This window comes from Petaurus breviceps, unplaced genomic scaffold (genome assembly GCF_028583685.1).
Source record: "Petaurus breviceps papuanus isolate PSGF00001 unplaced genomic scaffold, PetGlider_PUasm1.0 90459, whole genome shotgun sequence".
Classification (NCBI taxonomy): domain Eukaryota; kingdom Metazoa; phylum Chordata; class Mammalia; order Diprotodontia; family Petauridae; genus Petaurus; species Petaurus breviceps.
In genome coordinates, this window is record NW_027187259.1 from 2,914,110 (window position 1) to 2,933,780 (window position 19,671).

General features: G+C 45.2%; 2 protein-coding genes across 3 annotated transcripts in view; both read left to right on the forward strand.

Annotated features, from left to right (window-relative positions):
• The window catches only part of SH3BGRL (SH3 domain binding glutamate rich protein like), a 100,671-nt gene that overhangs the window by 10,417 nt on the left and 70,583 nt on the right, over positions 1-19,671 (forward strand). The window lies entirely within an intron of this gene.
• The window catches only part of LOC138141729 (transmembrane protein 182-like), a 276,562-nt gene continuing 275,490 nt past the window's right edge, over positions 18,600-19,671 (forward strand). Inside the window, exon 1 of one of the 2 annotated variants that reach the window (XM_069062560.1) lies at positions 18,600-18,610. The gene's annotated coding sequence lies outside the window, so the exon portion shown is untranslated. The remainder of the gene's footprint in view (positions 18,611-19,671) is intronic. The other variant, XM_069062561.1, reaches the window with a different exon arrangement.

Below are 19,671 nucleotides of genomic sequence, written 5' to 3' on the forward strand. Positions count from 1 at the left end.
GAGCTTAGGTCGCCCCAGTGGCCTAGAATCAAAGAAGAAACTGCAATTATCTGATGACCTTGGGCCATGTAAGCAGGAGAACAAGGGATTCCAGAAAAAAGGTAGCCTTGGGTGAAGGGCTGGCATAAGGTCACACACTAGTACAGCTGAAGGGGATGTAGGAACCTTCAAGGGCATCTAGTTTACCTCTGCCCTCATTTCACATAGGAAGAAACTGAGGCCCAGGGAGGGGAAGGCCTTTGCCTAAGGTTACCCATGGAGTGAATCGAAGAGCTGTCATAGATTTGAGAAGCAGCTGACATGAAAATAAATGGGAAAGTTGGGAAGAAGGGATTATGTGAAGGAAAGACAAGCTTGGTTTTTGACATGTTACATTGGAAGTGCCAGGAAGACATCTATGTGGAAACGTCAAGCTTAGCGGTTCAAGATGAGGAAATGGAGAATATGAGAGATGTCTGGCTTGGCCAGAAGGGGGGCTGAAGACATGAGAGTAAATGATCATATTAAAGAAGACTCCATAGAGAGGAGTGAAGGGAGTTCAAAGATAAATCCTTATGAGTGCTGCCACTTCAGGAGGAGGGAAAGAAGCCAGAAAAGGCTGGATCAGAGAAGTTGGAGGAGAAAACAGGCACTAGTGCAGTGCATAGAAGCCAAGGGAAGAGGGAGTTTTGAGAAGTGTGACCTTGAGAAAGTCACTTAACCTTTCTCACCCTCAGTTTCCTTACCCCTTGGATGCCCAGTGTTATGTGAACCCAGGTCCTCTGACTCCAAATCTAGCACTCTTGTCAAGAGTGGTAAGGGGTGGCCAGGTGGTGTGGTGAATAGAGCACCGGCCCTGGAGTCAGGAGGACCTGGGTTCGGATCCAGACTCAGACACCTAACACAAAAACTGGCTGTGTGACCTTGGACAAGTCACTTAGCCCCAATTGCCCTCCAAAAAGCAAAAAAATAAAAAAAGAGCGCCAAAGACTACTGGGAATTCCACTTCTCTAGGGCCTAGCATTAAGGAGGTCCTTAGTGGAGACTCCTTGAATTGGTTACAAAGGTCATTTAGTTGGAAAATTTGGAGCCCCTCAGGAAACTAAGGATATTCTCAAAATAGTAAAAAATCACCAAGCTTTTAGATCTTGGACTAAGAACCCCTCCTGTAGAGTGTCTGCTTGCTGGCCAGGTAGTTAAGACAGACTCTCATGAGACTGTCAAGTCCCAGGAACTTAACACTGGCCCAACCCAGCTACTCAGGAAGATGACAGAGGATGTCACAGACAGGTTATAGGTAGAATAGATGAATGCATTGTCTCTGCTACACAGATCTGATAGAACTTAAGCTGAGACCTGTTGGATGGCTTATAAATGTCTCTTCCCTGCCTCCCCCCCCACCAAGACTTATTGCTAGAACACAAATCATTTTAACCATATGAAAGCATAATTATTCTTGGCTTCTTTGAAATAATTTTAATTTTAATCCATTGAAAGTAGTTGAAAACTCTTGGAATGTGAATCCAAGTTTTTAAATAATGGAGTTGGGGAATGGGGAATGAAAAGGGGAGAGAAAGTGGTACAGACTTCTGTAGAGGCTTTTTAAAAATTTCACCTTAACCAATATTTATTAAATGCCTGTCTATTGTGTAAGGCAATAGATATTAATTTTTTGCATGATGGTGGTTGGGGGTGGTGGTGGGATGCACAGAGTCTCTCCTTCCAGGTGCAGGGATGGGGGATCTCAGGGAGAGACTCGAGGCACTCACACGGGAAGTATTCCAAGTACTGGGGGGGGGGTAGGAAATTACACTCTTTGGATATCAGGGCCTAAAAGCCTTGCTGGCCACACCCTAGTTCCCACCTAGCTACTAACTACTAGAGGAAGATGCAAAATTGAGAAAAGTTAAAAGCAGGCCCTGCCTTCAGGGAACTTCTCATCTAGTTATTTACAGGGCTTCTTAAGCTTTTTCTGCTCTTGACCTCTTCAGAACTTCAGAACTGTGGGGGGAGGAGACCCTAACACAGATAACTGTAATGGATGATCCTTGCATTCAAGAGGTATGACATGGTGATGGGGTGGGAGGAGGTCATGACTGAGAAGGGGAAGACTCTTGGTTTGACTTGGGATTTTGTAAACTCAGTGTCCGCAGAGGAGGAAGATCAAGTCCTAAAGACTGAGCTCAATGTAGACCTAGGGACTCCAACTAAGGGACATTCTGAGTGACTTGAGTAGTTTTCCAAAACATGCAGAAAATAGGATTGGTTTCTATGTCAAAGGATTTTTTGGGGTGAGAGCTAGCAGATACCACTTTTCTGGGGAGGGACTTGGAATTCATCTCTGAGAGCCTGTCCATCTGTTGTTTCTGATTCTGTGGTTGGGGGATCTCTGTGGTCCCTTTTAACTCTAAAATCCCCTGATCCCATCTGGGTCAGACATGACAATGTAGTACAGTCCTGTGGGACAGAACAGTTTTCATGGATGGGTTAGTCACTCCTTGGGCTGAAAGTTAAGGCCTGTTGGAAGCTACATTCTCTCAGGCACTAGATTGGAGACTCTTAGAACTGCACAGATCCATAGAATCTATCCAGGTCAGTTCTGTGCTCTGAGAGCCAATTTGTGTAGACGATTTGGAGGGTGCTAATCTTGGAGTCTAGAAAGACCAGGTTCAAATTCTGGCCCCTACACTTGTTAGCTGTGTGACCCTGGGCAAGTCATTTTGCCTTATGGAGCCTCAGTTTCCTCATCTGCAAAATGGAGACAGTAATATTTGTAGCACTTTTGAGGTCTCAGGGTTGTTTGAGGAAAGCACTTTGAAAATCTCAAGAGAAAAGCTAGAGAAGTGTGCATTATTGTGATCTTCCACGGAGGACTGCTGTTGGACTATGCTAGAAAAAATGGTAATTTAGTCCCCATTAGTGGAATCCCCAGAGGAGGAAATGCCCAGCCTCCCTTGGCAATATGGCCCAGTGTTACTTGGTGTTCCATGTTGGCCTGCACTGTGGGACTAATTTTGTGACCATCTGGCTGATCAGTGGTGGATATTTTTACCTCCTTTTGTTTGGTGGGGAAAGAGATCAAATTCTTGGAACTCTGAAAGCCAAGGAAGTGCTGTGTTGTGCAATACTGGGAGACGGAATGCGAATTAGAGAACTGGAAGGGATTTCTGAGATGGAGGCCAAGCACTACATTTTACAGCCAAGGAAACTGAGGACCACACAGGGGGGTGAACTTGCCCAAAGCTGTGTAGCTAGCTTGTTAAAGAGGGGGAAAAAGAGCCCCACACCTTTGACCTGCTAATGCTCACTGTGAATTATTGAGTGCTCAGGAAGCAGCATGGTGCAGCAGAAGAGGACCTGGGTTCGAATGAGGCCCAGCATGACTACTTCCTGCCAGTGTGACCTTGAGCAAGTCATTTTACCTCTAGGCCTCAGTTTGCTTCTCAGGCAAATGAGGAGGTTGGGCTGGGTGGCCTCTTAGGCTCCCTTCCAACTGATTCTGCAATTCTCTGATCTTACAAGTAAGCGTCCATCACTGTGTTAGGCCCCGGAGAGAACACCCCAAAAGTGTGGTTGGCTGGGCCCCTTCCCAGGGCCACTCACTTTCCTGTGGAAAGGAGCTTCAGAACATATTCCTTCTCTTTGTCCATTAAGGAAACATTGGGCAGTGGGGAAGTGAAGGCCAAGCCCCAACCTTGGGGTCAGGACAGACTCATGCAAATTTTGCCTCCAACATCTGTGAACTTTTTGGTGCTGGGAAAACATTCCATGTTTCTGAGCCTCTGTTTCCTCATTTGCAAAATGGGAACAGGCATACTTGTAGCGTTTGCCTCAAAAAGAATTCATGCAGTCTAGAAATATGAACTGTTATTGGACACAGCTATGGAAAAGCTATGAAATTATAGCACAAGAAGCTAGCGTCTAGTCCTGAGTCTATTCACGTTAATTCCCATGTTTTGGTTAGGAGTTTTCAGTTACTGATTACAAATTCATTTCAAAATCAATATTTCTTTAAGTTGTTTTTTTTTTCTACCCCAGTAATTTCCTAAAAACTCAGGATTGAGTGATTTGTGATTTAAGGCTGTTAGATGGTGCTTCATCTTGCCCAGCAAGTGAACCTGGCTTCTGGAAGGATTTACCAGCAGAGGCCAAGCTCTCTCTGGGCCTACCAAGGCTTCCCAAGCAGGGCCACTGGGGGACCGGGGTCTGTCCTTTCAGGACCAGCCTAGCAAGTTCATTGAGGCTCATCACTAAAGGGTTACCCACCATGCTATGATAGTTTCTTTCTTTCTTTCTTTCTTTCTTTCTTTCTTTCTTTCTTTCTTTTTCTCTCTTATTTCTTCCTTCCTTTCTTTCTCTTCCCTTCTTCCTTCCCTCCTTCCTTTCTTCTTTCTCTCATTCCTTCCTTCTTTCCCTTTCTTTCTTCTTTGATGTAATAATTAATAATGACTGTCTGTGGAGGGCTTTGTGATATAGGTCTCTGGAAGGAGTGCCTACAAGGCCAAAATCCTTGATGTTGTGATTAATCAATTGAGGAAGGTGGACTTGGTAAGATCCCAGAATCATAGATTTTTCGTCCAGAAGGAAGCTTATTAGTCAGTGCAGCCAGACCCTGGACATCAGGGAGTAGATTTAGGGTCATAGATTTAGAACTAGGAGAGATGGCAGCGGCCATCTTGTGTAGCCCTCTCTCATTTTACAGATGAGAACACTGAGGCCTAGAGAAGTGAAGTGACTTGTTTAAGTCACACAGACAGTGAGCAGAAGTGTGATTTGAGCTCGTGTCTGAACTCCAGATCCAGCAGTCTACTATATCTGAAATCAAGGGAGTGCTACTTAAGGTAGTTGAGTGGCAGGGCCAAGGTTTGGGCCTAGGTACTTGGACTCCAACATTGAATGTTCTGCTATACCTCAGAAAGTCCGACTTAGAATCAGAGGACTTAGAACTAAAGGGGCCCCAGAGATCACTTATAGGTGAGGAAACAGAGCTAGCCAGGTGAGTTGTTTAGCTGAGCTCCTGGTGATGTTGTCGTTAGAACCTCGTGTCCTTTCTCCTCCCATTCATCAGTGATCTTGTCCGTTTGGATCTCCCTCCAGTGATGCCCCCAACTGTGAGGGTCCTCCTAAATTTTGTCCTCAGCCCTGTTCTCTCTCTGCTCCCAGGGGTTTAATCATCATTTTTTATGCAGATAACTCCCAGATCTAGAGAGGGCTTAGTCTCAGTCTTACATTACAAACTGCAGGTCTGGCATTCATCCTGTATGTCTGGTAGGCATCTCAAACTCAACAGAACTCATTATCCCCATCGCCTCCCCCTGGACCCACTCCTTTTCCAAAGTCCCCATCCTTCCAGCCCCTTAGGTTCCTAACCTCACCTCACACAGCCAGTCACTTGTTCAGTCTTAGCATTTTGGCCTCTACAACATCTCTCCCCCTGCCCTTCCTCTCCATCCATATGGCTACCTACCTCCCATGGTCAGGCCCTCATTAGTTGCCTGGACGGTAGCCTGTCGTTTGGTCTCCCTGTCTCAAGCCTCTCCAGTCTTCAACCCATCCTCTGTACAACTGCCAAAGTGATTTCACCAAAGCCCAGGTCTGACCATGTCACTGCTACCCAGTAAATCTAGTGACTCCCTGTAACCTCTGGGATCAGATAGTAGGTGTTCTATTTGGCATTTTAAAGCCCTGGCCTCCCTTTCCAGCCTCCTTACACAGGCCTCCCCTTCCCATACGCTGCAGTGGCCAAATCGGCCTTTTGCTGTTCTCCATATATAACACTTCATCTGTGGTTGAGTGTCCCCCAGTCCTGGATCTAGACTGCATTCCCTTCTCCCTGCCAAGTGTTGAAATCTCTTGTTTCCTCCAAGGCCCAGCTTGAACATCACCTTCTCCATTACATCTTTCCTGATCCCTGCAGATGCTGGTGCTGCCTCCGCTCCACCCCATTACCTTCTGAAGTCTACTGGTATATCTTACTTTGTATTTTTTCTACATACATTTTGCATTCAACCATATATGTGCACCCTGCCTCCCCTGCTTAGCTCAACTCCTGGAGAACAGGGACTATTTCATCTCTGTCTTTGCCCAGCATATTTTTTGCAAGCCCTTAATAAATTTCTGTTGTTGATTGTAGTTCTCAGGCTGTCCCTACCTGCCCATCCTGGTCCTTCTATAAGTTCACCGTAGATAGTCCATTCCTTGTACCTGGAGGCCATCCTTTCTTCCTCCTCACATTTCCAGGATGTTGCTGGAGCACTCCAGCTGCCCTGCCTGTCATCCTTGCCTTGCCATCTGACCAACCCATCCTTTCTTCCTGGCAGTCATACCCAATGGCTCTTTTTATATCAGCTTTTCCCAAATTCCTGTTCAGTGATAGTAGGCAGCCTGCTTACACTTACCGTGTCTCCCTCCATCCCCCACATCCCAACCTGGGATTTCTATTGAACGCTTTTTTTCAGGATTGTTGTGCCCCTGTGTCTCAACCATCCAGCAATATGGGTGAATATCGAGCATCGGTATTGAAATGAAGGACTTTTGTTTCTAGAGGAAGCTTGAGTTTGAGATTTGTGCTACATTGAAAAAAACTGGGTAGCCTCCAGGCCCAAGCCTATTTTTTTTTTCTCTCTCTCTCTCTCATACAATTATGAAGCCTGCTGTTTTAGAATTCATAAAGGCAGGACCGCTTAATGCTGCCTAACTGTAATTCATTTCTAATCCTTCTTTGCCCTCAGTATATTAGTCTGGAATAGAGTTCCTTACTGGGGAGTAAAGGACTCTATGGTAATCAGTTTACCACCCGGCCTTCTTTTCTTCCTCTCTAAACTGAGGATAATCACTTTATCCCTACCTCCCAAGAATGTTGGAGATTAAAGAAATGGGTGATTAGAAGCAAGTACTTTGAGTTCCTTAAAAGAGGTATTTTTGAAGAATATAAGCACAGAAGCTTTCCCTGTGGCCTAGAACTGCTGGAGGTCAGTGTTTGGGGCTTATCTGGATGGGGTTCAATCTTGGAATAACTCTGTGGCTTGGGCCCCCACTCAGGGTTTCCCCTGGAACCTTTGGAATTCGGTTTCCACAACAAAAGGGAAAGGGCCTCTGGCTTAGGCTGACAAAGTGCAGAATAGAGGATTTTATTGTGCCTGATGGAAAACATCTTGGACTCGTACCCAAACCCAGAAACAGACCAATTCTTCTTTCCCCTCCAGTGGGCCTCCACTTTCCTCTGGGACTTATCCTCCAGACTTCCAATATTGCTTTGGCTGGGACCCCTGTCCATGGGACTTCCCAGAATCTCTTCCCCCAAAATCCATCCTAGGATGATTGTTTGAGAGCCATAAGGATCTCAGACTGTCTAGTCTAAGTCCCTCATTTTATACATGAGGGAACTGAGGCCTGGGCAGATGGATTTGTCCAAGGCAGCACAAGAAGAAAGTGTCAGGGCTGGGGTTTGCTCTCAGGTTGTCTTCTTTCTCCTGGAAGACTCCAGACTTTGGGTACCTCTCTGGGTAGGTGCCCCTTGTGGCCCTCCACCCCAATGGGGGGAAAGCGCTGGGCCTCCCTGTCCCTAAACAACCCTTCAGAGTTAGAACACTCCCCAGAATGGGGGAGTTTTGCCTCCTGTGCCAAAGCAGCCAAAGGTTTTGTGGTTGTTGAGTCACCTCCCAGCCCATACGTCTCATAGTACCAGTGAAGAGGAAGGCACTTTTTTTGTTTCCTCCTTGTGGTTTGTTCCTCCTTGTGGCCCCAAGTCTAGCGAGCCCTGACTTGGTTGGTCTAATAAGTCTCCTGCTGAATGATTTCATTCCTGTAGCTTCTGACTTGACCCAGGAGCTCCTTGTGGTTCTGTTCCGACCACCCCTGGGGCTGGAGTTCTCTGCAGGATCTCCTGTGGGGCCTGCCTGACCTTTCTGGCCAGGCCTTTGATGAGTTCCTATGCAGCTCCCTTTTAAAGATCAAGGTGGGATGGGGGGCGGGGCAGGGAACAAGTGTTTATTAAGCTGCCTACTAAGTGCCTATTACTGTGCTAAGTGCTTTACAAACATTATCCCATGTATACTTAGGCCAGAACACAGTTCTTATAGGTCAAGTAAAGAGAATTTTTAATTTTTATACCATGACCTTATACCATCTGTGACACTAAAAAAAAAAGAGAGACTCTCATTCATAGGATATGTGCCAGGCACTGTGTTAATTACAAATATTAGCTCATTTGATCCTTGGAACACCCCTGAGAGGAGGTCGGTATTGTTATGATCTGTATTTTATATATCCAAAAACTGGGGCACACAGAGGTTAAGTGACTTGCCCAGGGTCAGGTCTTCCTTGCTCTAAGCCCAACACTATCCATGAAGCCACATAACTAAGACCTTAGACATGATCTAATTGAAGAACTATATTTTACAGATGAGGAAACTGAGGCCCAGGGAGGCCAAATGATTTGTTCAGGGTCATCTAGGTAGTGAGTCACAGAGTCATTATTTGAACCTAGATTTTCTATTTTCAAGTCTCACACACTGTGCCACAGGGCTGTCATGAAACTTGGCTGAAAGGAGGACAGCTCATCCTTAGGTGTGGATCTAATCTTGACTGGCACAAAGTACAGTTTTCATCAAAGCCTTAGCTCCTTGTTTTTTTGGAAGGGCTTCCAGTGGTCCAGAAGGGAGGCCCACCCAATTATCCCTTTTCTATTCCAAAGGAGGTATTATCCTAAGGGGGAATGGTAAGTGGGCTGCCTGCTCTCTATTTTTTGTCCTTTTGGAAGTATGCACAGTAATTTACAGTTGGCTGAATGTGGCATTTAAGAAAACAGTTCATGCCCCTAAGCATTTCAGTTTTAAATCTGAATTTTTGGAAAGGAAAAAGGAACTGGAGGAAAGCTAGCCTGCCCCTCTAGCTACTGCAGAGAAGCTGCCTGTGACATTTTCTTTTCCCAAAGTCAGATTTTCTCTGAAGAGACTCCTTGGGGGAGGTCTGATTAGTCTCTTCCTTAAGAGGAGGCAGTGTAGCGTAATGGAAAGAGCTCTGGAGACATGGATTTGAGGCCTGGCTCTGCCGCTACTGAGCCGCGAGCCGCAAGATCTTGGCCACCTTGTGGCTTCTTCTGGTGCTTCCGTTCTCCAGTGGCTAAAATGAGGGATTGGGGGCATGGCAATGTGGAAGCTCAGGTCAAAGACACCTGTGATTGCTTGGTATTTTGTACATTTGCACCTGGAAAGTGAGATGAATGAGAAAGCATTTATTAAGTACTTACTGTATAATGTGCTAAATGCTAGGGATACAAATAAAAAAGCTAGACCAGGGATGAGGAACCTGTGACCTTGAGGATACATGTGGACTTCCAGATCCTTAAGTACAGCCTTGACTTAATCCAAATTTTACCTGCCTGAAGGCTGAAGGTTCCCCACCCTAGATCTAGACAGTCCCTGCTCCCAAGGAGTTTGTATTCTAATGATGGCAGATAACATAGGTAATGGTGGCTGAGATTTCAGCTGCAAATTACATGGAAAGGTCCCATCCTTGATCCTCAGGGTGCAGTGGCAAGGTCGATGGTAACAAATCTTAAATGTCATTTCCATGAATAAAACCACATTGGTGTCTTATTTTCCTACCTAAATCTTATTTTTTTAAATAATATTTTATTTTTCCTCAATTACATATAATGGCAATTTTTTTTAGAGGGGGAAGGCATGCCAATTGGAGTTAAGTGACTTGCCCAAGATCACACAGCTAGTAAGTGTTAAGTGTCAGAGGTCAGATTTGAACTCAGGTCCTCCTGACTCCAGGACCAGTGCTCCATTCACTGCGCCATCTAACTGTCCCGTAATGCCAATTTTTTGACATTCATATAATTTTTTTTTAAAGCAATCAGGGTTGAGTAACTTGCTCAAGGTTACACTGCCAGTTATTTCTGGGTGTGGTGCTAAGTATCTGCGCCTGGATTTGATCCCCAGGTCATCCTGACACTGGAGCCGGTGCTCTTACTCGCTGAGCCACCTGGCCACCCCTTGACATTCATTTAAAAATTTGTTTTGAGTTACAAATTTTCTCCTTTCTTCCCTCACCTCTCCTCTCCTTGAGATAGTAGGTAATTTGATATATAAACCTTGTTTTTTTTTAAATTAAGTTTTATGTTTATTTTTAGTTTACATCATTCATTTCCACAAAATTTTGAGTTACAGATTTTTTCCCCATCTTTCCCCTACCCACCACCCCAAAAGAACAATCCCACTGTATATCCCCTCCCCGAATCTGCTCTCTCCCATATCCTCCCCATCCCCCCTCCAGCTTTCCAGTAGGGCAAGATGGATCTCTATACCCCAGTGCCTATATATTTTATTTCCCAGTTGCATGTAAAAAAAAATTTTTTTTAAACATTTGATTTTAAAACTTAGAATTCCAGATTCTTTCCTCCCTCGTTACCCACCCTTATTGGGAAGATAGGCAATTCAATATAGGTTGTACATGTGTAGCTACGCAAAACATTTCCATAGTGGATATATTATGAAAGACTGACTATATTTCCCTTCATCCTATCCCGCCTCCCCCCCACATGTTCTGTTCTCTGCTTTGACCCTGTCCCTTTTCAAAACTGTGGGCTTCCAACTTCCCTCCCCCCCAGCCTACCCTCCCTTCCATCATCCCCCCTCTCATCCCCTTCCCCCCTACTCTCCTGGAGGGTGAGATACCCTATTGAGTGTATGTCATTCCCTCCCTAAGCCAAATTCAATGGGAGTAAGGTTGACCCATTCCCTTTTGCCTTCCTGTTCTTCCCCTCCATTGTAACCATTTTCCCTTGCCTCTTCTGTATGAGATAGTTTACCCCATTCTGTCTCTCCCCATCTCCTCTCATTATATTCCTCTCTCACTTCTAAGTATCATCCCTCTATTCAATTGGTCCTGTGCCCTCTGTCTATGTCTGCCTGTATACATATATACGTACACTAACATATGTATTCATACACGTGTGTATCGGGAAGTTTGGAAGACAGAAGGGTTTGGGGTAAGTGTGTATGTGTGTGTGTGTGTGTGTGTATGTGTGTGTAAAATGACTTCAGTTTTTCTGGGCTGCCTTCAGCGGAAGGTTTGTTTCTCTCTGTCACTTTGTGGGTTCTGTAGCCCTAAAGTTTGTTTAGAGTCATTTTTTATAGGTATTTGAGGTGGTTATGGGGGGAGTGCGTGGAGTTTTCCTGCTTCTATGACACCATCTTGGCTCCGCCCCAACCTTGTTTTTTAAGTTAAATTTAATTTTTTTTTCAATTACTGACATTTTCTCCCTCTCCTCTCAACTATTATACCTCTCCCCCCCCAAAAAAAGAAAAACAAAACACTTATAACAAATATACATAATCCAGTAAAGCCAATTCCCACATTGGCCACATCCTGCTTGTGTGTCTTATTCTGTACCTCTCTGTCAGGAGGTAGGCAGCATTCTTCAGCATCAGGCCTTTGGACTCATGGGTGGTCATTATATTGAGCAGAGTTCTTCAGTCTTTTAAAGCTGTTCACTTTTACAATGTTGTTGTACCACGTATTGTTCTCCTGGTTCTGCTTATTTCAATCTTCCTTACGTTATCCAAGTCTTCCAAGTTTTCTCTGAAATTGCCCTCCGTATCCGTCCATGTCGTTTTCCAGTGCTAAGGACTTGCCTTTCTGGGTCTTCGGTGGCTGTAGCACGTCCAGAGGCCCCTTGCCACAAGCATTGCTTCCTTGATGGTGGCTGTAGGGACTGGGCTGGGAGCAGACATGGGTGGAGGGATGCTGCTCTTCCTGGGCTTAGCTGCCCGTCATTGGTAGCAGGGATGGTGAGCCCCATCCCTTCCCTGCCAGAGGTTTTCCCCTCCATGTAGCTGAAAGCCAGACCAATGGTCTGGGGGGCACTGGGGTTCTCAGAGCTTTGGGGGTTGCTGCTGTCTCAAGTGGTCAGCAAACATTGATTACCTACTTAGCAGGTGCTGAGTACTGTCCTGAGTGCTGGTGTACAAAGGCCAAAGACTGACCAGAGCGAACCAAAGTGAAGAATTCTTGCTTTCAAGGAGATTGCACTCTAGTGGAGGAGACCATGACAACAACTACGTTGAAGCAAGAGATAATGAGAATGAATTGGAAATAATGAGCAGAGGGAGCTCACTAGCACTAGAGTCTGGGTCAGGAAAGGCTCCTCTTAGGAGGTGGGATTTTAACTGGAACTTGAGGGAACCCAGAAGAGGGTGATGAGGAGGGATAGAATTGCAGGCATGTGGGCCAGCAAGTGAAAATGTCCAAGTCTGAAGCTGGCTCGTGGGAGGATCAGCAGCAAGACGACCAGTATCATTGGATTGCCACGTGTGTGGTAGGTATAAAAAGACTGGAAAGGTGGGAAGGGACCAGGTTATGGAAGGCTTTAAATGCTGAACAGAAGATTTTCTAATTGATCCCGGAGGTGATAGGGAGCCTCTAGAGCGTATTGAATATGAAGCGAGGAGGGGTTGATATGCTCAGCCTTACTCTTTTGGAAGATGGCTTTAAGAGCCAAGTGGAGGGTAGACTGGAGTTCGCAGAGACTTGTGGCAGGGAGCACAAGCATTGATGATGGCCTGCACTGTGTTGATAGCCCTGTCATAGACAAAGACAAAGACAGGTGCATTCACAAGAGATGTTGGGAAGGTAAGCTCTACAAGCCTTAGCAATACACTGGCCAGAGGGGCTGAGAGAGAGGGAGGAGTCTGGAATGATAATCTTGGGTGTGAGCCTGGGAAGACAGAAGAAAGAAATTAGGAATGGGGGTGGGGGGTAGGGCTTGAGAGAAAAGGTTATGGATTTAGTTTTGGGCATGTTGAATTTAAGATTCCTATAGGACATCCCATTTGAAATCTCTAATAGGCAAATGGCAACGTGAGACTGAAGGTTAGGATTGGATAAACTGTCCTGAGAATCATCTGAATAGACATGATCATTAATCCATGGGAATTGATGTGATTACCAAGGGAGGGAGAAGAGAAGAGGGCCCAGGACAGAGCTTTGGGAGATGAATGGGATGAAGATCTAGTAAAGGAGACCAAGAAGGAAGGGACACACAAGGAGGAAGAGAATCAGGAGAGTGAGGCCATGACAAACTACAGAGAAGGGAGACTGAGGAAAAGGGGGGCCAGAGTGTTAGAGGCTGCTGAGGGTCTGCCAAGGAGGAGGATCAAGAAAAGGCCATCACCACCAAGATTTGGGGAAGTATTGATCTTGGGGAACAGGTGGTTTGAACCACATGGTACATGCAGTCTCCTGTGGGGGTGTGTGTGTGGTGAATGGGTGAGAACCAACATGGAATAATGGAAACTCCCATTCAAATCCTAGCCCCACCATCTGTGTGACCTTAGGCAAGTCACATCCTTTGTCTGGGCCCCACTTTCCTTCCCTATAAAATGGGAGGATTGAACCAGATGATCTCTCAAGTCTTCCCTACGGTGATCTCCTTATTTGGATTTCTTCATCTGCTGGTCAAAAGCACTCGGCTCTTTCAGACAAATCCCAGAACGACCCAAACGTGCTCCCCAAACCTTAGATAGCAGAACTGAGTTAATGAGGTAAAGAATACCCATTGTAGAACCAGAACTTGTGATTTTTTTTTAAAACACAGGAGCACGAGACCTGGAAATGGAAAACTTAGGCAGGATGGTGTTTGTGTGTATGTATATATTTTCTATTTGGAGGATTCTGTGACCTGAGCTCCAGTTGGTCTTTCCACTCTTCTCTTCAGCCCCATTTTTGCCCCCGTAGCCCATTGCTGGTGGCCCAACAATCCTTGGTCCAAACCCTACTGTCTCCATAAGCTTATCCTTCCCTCTGGCCCTCCCCTCATCTCTGAGCTGGAGAAGCACAGGTGATACCCCTGGAGGAACTGTTACCCGAGGAGTGGTGAAAGGGGCCTTGTTACTTCCTGCCAAAGACAGCTGCTTTAAGGCTGGCTCAAGCTCAGGCCTCTCTTTGGAAGAGCCATGATCAGATAATGGGTTGCTGGATGATAATGTAAAGCTCTCAGTAAACTGTCTCCCTTATAAAAATTCTGTATTTACAGATAGTGAGGAAGCGCTAGATTGGGCCCATACTTTCCCACCCAAAAGCCTTTCATGCCTAATTTAAAAATGTGTCATTCCCCCCTCCCCTCCCCCCAAAAAAAAACAAAAAGCAAAACAACAAACATTTCTTGAAGAGGGTTTTGTAAAATTCTGACTGGGAGAAAGCTCTCTTTTCTGTATCCTTGAAGGGTTTAAGCAAACACTTCCCACAATAGGCCTGGGATTGCAGCTAGGACAATTATTCTGCTCTTTATTTTTCACATGAGAATACTGAGGTTGAGAAAGGGAAAAAAATAACTTGCCAAGGTCACACACAGCAAATAAGTGGGAGGAGCCATGATTGGAAGCCAGGTCTGTCGGCCGTACAGCCCAGGGCTCTCTACTCTCTATACCAAGCTGCTTCTCTCAAAATGCTGCTTCTGGGAGGATTATATCACCCAAGTGGCCTCCTCTATGGATTGGGTTGTAAGTGATGACTGACATACAGAAACAACAGTGCTATGTTTTGGCCTCTTCTTTTCTCTATGTTTGGTCCCAAGAAATCGAAAAATTCCTCCTTGAATTAAGGCTCTAACTTGGGTAGTCAACTAGATTCAGCCCATGGCACTTTCGAGAATTCCCTGTGAAAACAAAAGAGGTTGTTTTTCTTTTAATCCTTTCATTTTTGTTCCAATGATAGTCCTTTTTCTCCTAAATGGAGTTTCTGTCAATAGTGTTAGGCTGGAGGAGTAGGGCACGACTGAGAAACCTACATTCACTTAGTAAGGCTTTTATTGCCTGGTACTCAGGGCCTGGTACTCAGCGGGAATTTTTTCCTTTCCTGGGAGAAAAATCAAGCTTCTCCTCATATGATGCAGGAGTCTTCCAGATAAGATCCATGAAAAATAAACGACCTTTTTAGGCAAGTATAACTTGGGAATTTTAGTGGCACTTTAATTTTAATGTTAAGTGATATTTCATAGGATCTGGCCCCAGATCTCAGAAAGCAGACAGTGTCACTTGGCTCATTTCCTCTTTGCTCCTCAAGGAAAATATGCTGTTCCCCAGAACCTTTGCCTAATCCAGGGGATGAGGCTTCTTTCCATGGTCTGCCTGTGGTTTAGAGATTAGAATGCAAACCATTTCACTTGGACAGGTTTCCATGAAAGCCGGAATGGAACAGGAGTGTTATTTATCATGCCTTGATTTCTGAGGCATGCCAGAGGAGACCAGACTAGACATCTAGAGGAAATGAGGCCTGAAGTTGATCGAATGGACTGAAATAGGTCAAAAGGAAAGCTTTATTTATGGGTGGCCCTTCCTAGGTGGAGGACATCACAGTCCCAAGACAGCTAACTCGTCAGGGGACCAATGAGCTGTTCCTGTGTCTTGTATTGCACATGAGGTCTGGGTTCTTGGTCAGGAAGCTTTGAAGCATTCAGTCTGGAAGAGTTCCTTTCCTTTCATCTCCATGGATAGATAAATCAAAGACACTTTGAAGTAGGTAAAAAATGAGGTCTCATCAGTCTGGGACAGAACTTTTAACAGGCCTAATTGTGTACTAATGATAATGAAATAATTGCCTCTTACAAAATACCCTTTTGGAAATTAGGACATCTATTGGTAATACTTAATTTTCTCACCACAAAACCTCTTCTTATTAAGCATACAGACGGGCAGCAAGGAGCTGATTGTATAGTAGGCATTCGACGTATGCGCTGATTTAAAACAATATGATGGGATGTTTTCTGAAATTGAAAATGAGAGATCAGCAATCTTTGGTTCTAAAACTTTATAAGCCACCTCTCAGGACTTGTTTTCAGAAATAGTGAAATGGCAGGTGGATGGACTTTTATCTATTATTTTACCCTATTAATTCTGCTATAGGGGAAGCTAGGTGGAACAGTGGATAGAAGCCTGGACCTGCAGTCAGGAAGACTCCTCTTCCCAAGTTCAAATCTGGCCTCAGATACTTTCTTAGCTGTGTGACCCTGGGCAAGTCACTTAACCTTGTTTGCCTCAGTTTCCTCATCTGTAAAATGAGCTGGAGAAGGAAATGGCACCACTCCAGTGTCTTTGCCAAGAAAACCCAAATGAGGTCATTAAGAGTCAGACACGACTGAAAAACAACTGAATAACAATTCTGCTGTGGTGGTGAGGGTGGGGCAAAGAGAAAACCTGAATGATGGACTTTCTGTGTTGCAGAAGGGGACATGGAGCTGTGTGACAATATGGGCCTGGGATTGGGCAGAGCTTGCTGCTTTACAATGGAGTTAGTTTCTACTCACTCTCTTTCTCTTGTGACCTCTGGGCTAGCCCCCCCCCCAATCTGGGTTCTAATTCTTTTTTTCTCTAAGAAGTTTATTTTTGTTAATTTGCTGCATCTTCCCTCCAGTTTAGTTCTCTAAGTTTGGCTCCTCTTGGACACCAAATTGGGGCACCTAGTTGTAGCACCTAATCTTTATTTTTCCCTTTCCCTCCCTCCCTCCCTCCTCCTCTCTTTTTCTTTCTCTCCTCCCTGTCCCTTTTTCCTCCTTTCTCTCCTCTATGTTTCTGTTTCTGTCTCTCTCTCCCTACCCTTTTTTCTTTTCTCTCCTTAATTTTGGGTTTCAGAAAAAAAAGCCAGCCTTTCTGCTTGCCCCGGTTAGCCCCTCAGTTGCATGTGGCCTCCTCCAGTACCTTGCTTCCTTTCTAGCACCTTCACTGGCTCTCTCACCTCTGCCTCTAGATATGTATAGATCTCCTATATCTGAGAAACACAAAAGCCAAACCTTTGACCCTGCCAGCCCTTCTAGCTACCATCCATTTACTCACATTTCTCTCATTATCGAGCTTTCGAACACATGGTCTCCCCTTAGGAAGAAATGGAAGCACCTCCTCCCCAAGCCCTTTGCAGTGTGGTTTCTGGCCCTCCCATTCTATTCCAGAGCTACTGTGAGCACTGCTACCTTGCAGTACAGTTCTCCATTTGGAGTCAGGGGAGAAGGGGGTTAAAGTCCTCCTCTCACCCTAAGTGGCTAACCATGCATGGGCCGGTCATTTTATTTCTCCAAGCCCCAATTCCTCATCTTTAAAGTGAAGTTAATAATACCCAGAAGTACCTGGCTCCCAAGGAAGTTGGAGCAGATAATTGCATAGCTTGAAAGGTCAGTTCTCAAATTTGCTTTAAGGTGATTTATGTAAAGTGGTTTGTAAACCTTAGGCCACGTGGAAAGGTTAGTTATTCCTATTCTCATGGAAGCTACTCTGAGATTGCCAGTGACGTGAGTTGCTAATAATCCCAATGGCCTTTTTTCAGTCATTCCTCCAGCATCTGTCAGCGTGGTTCCTTTCCTGTGTCTCCTGCTGCTTTTGAAATTGTCTTTTCACGATCACTCCCCTTTCTCATTTCTCCACTTTGAAGGTTACAAAGTGCTTTCCTCACCAAGACAACTGCGATGTAGGTAGTTCAGTGTGTGCTTGGTCTTCCCGTGACTGGACAGTCACAGCTTCTTGACAACAAGGGCATGGGGGCTTTGACTTTCTGTGTGCCCCAGGTCTTTGCACACAGGAGGCATTTCATGAAATATCTGTCCCCTATCAGTATCCTAGTAATAAAAGGGAAGTATATTAGTAGAAGAAGCAAAATTAATCTACAAACAGTTGGTAGGTTTTGAGAGGATGGTATTAGTCTCTTAGAACTGAGAGATGCCAGAGGGGTTATCTCATCTAGTTCCCCCTCCCAGGGCAAGAATTTCTTCCACAGCAGCCCTGACATCTGGTTGGCATCTGCTCATATATTTGCAGTGATGTGAAGAAAGCACCCCTGCGTGTTGTTAGGGCACAGTCTATAGAGTCTAGCGTCAGGAAGACTTGAATTCCAATCCAGCTCCAGACACTTGCTAGCTGTGTGACCCTGGGCCATTTACTGAATCTGTTTGCCTCAGTTTCCTCATATTTAAAATGGGGATAGTAATGACTCCTGTCTTGCAGGGTTGGTGTGAGGGGATAACTGTAAAGCTTAGCACAGTGCCTGGCACTATAGAAATGTAAGCCCTGTATAAATGTTAGCTATTATTACACAACTCTGGGTGGGGAAAAGTTTTTCTTCACACTGAACTGAAATCTGCCTCTTTGTAATGTATCATTGGTACTAGTTCCACATTCGAGGTCATGGAAGCCCTTCAAATACTTGGAAGTGGGGCAGCTAGGTGACCCAGTGAATAGAGCACCAGCCATGGAGTCAGAAGGACCAGAGTTCAAGCTGTGTGACCGTGGGCAAGTCACTTAACCCTGATTGCCTCAGAAACAAACAAGAAAGAAACATACTTAGACACAAACTACCACGTGTCCCCTTTTTAGGTTTTTCTAAATGACTCTTTTATGTGTGTACAGCATCTGACTTCACAGGAGTGATTTATATCAAGGAATACTTAGCAGTCAACTGTATAATTAATTCCCAGAATTAATGAATCATTGAGGAAAGACTTTTTTGGGGGGTGGGTGGTACCTGGCTATATCTAGATTGGTTAACTATGTTGTTTGAATTCATTGGATAATTGCTAACCCTCTCGCGTTTCTTTACACTATATAGACTGACCTTCTGTAGCATTACTTAGTACATGGGGGTGTCTGAAGCAGAAGCTAGAATTCATTGGTATCCTCAAGAAAGCATCACAATCAGTTTTGCCTGTGCAAACTGATTCTCTGATTCGTCATTCTGATGAAAACAGAAATTTCAGGTGCCTCAAAAGGCAATGGAAAGATACATGGTGCCCCATGGTGTGCCAATGGTTGCATACATGAAAGGTCATGTAAAAGAGTTCATCAGGGATAAGGCTGCTCAGAAAAGGCAGCAAGAGTAAGGTGGACCAGGGGAACAGTGTACCTGGTACTCAAATAACTTCCAGTGGCTCTGTGTTCTCCTTGAGGTACGATTCCCTCTGAGGATACAGATTTCAGCCCATCCCGTATGACTGTTTGTCTGTTATTTTCCACAAGTTGGTTACAGGGGAACTGCCAAACACACTAGGTCCTGATTGTATGAATATTATGAATATTAAGAGCACTAGAGGAATGCCTCAAATACATAGTGGAGTGGACACTGGCATGGGAGTCATGTGACTGGCAGAGGAGGAAGGAGTGAGCACCCATGTAGGAGGTGCACAGCTCTGTGGAAGCAGGCTGCCAACCTCTCGTGTTCGGCCCTGGTTCACATGCTGGTACCTAGCCACAGGAGCCAGAGGGAAGAAGGAAGCAAGTTTCAGAGATTGTCACTCACCACAAAGGACACACCACTCAACAGCAGGGATATATGAGCTATGCTCTGTCAGATAAATAGGGTTGTTAGGTCTTGTAAGGTCTTGTTGGAGTTTGTGTATCCAGTTGCAACAGTGGATGAAAGGTGGTTATCTACATAACAATGCATATGTTATTTGGGTTACAAGATGACTTAAGTACATCGATAATCTCTCCTCTCTTTCTCCTCTACTTCTTTCTCTTTCTCCTCTATTTCTTTCCCTCTCCTCTCCTCTCCTCTCCTCTCCCCTTCTCTTCTCTCCTCTTTCCTTCCCCCTCTTCTCTCTTCTCCTTTTCCTCCCTCCCCCTCCTCCCCCTCCCCCCCCTCTCACTTCCTCTTCTCTTCTCTCCCCTTCTCCTCCCTCTCTCTCTCCCATGCTTTGTCTCTTCT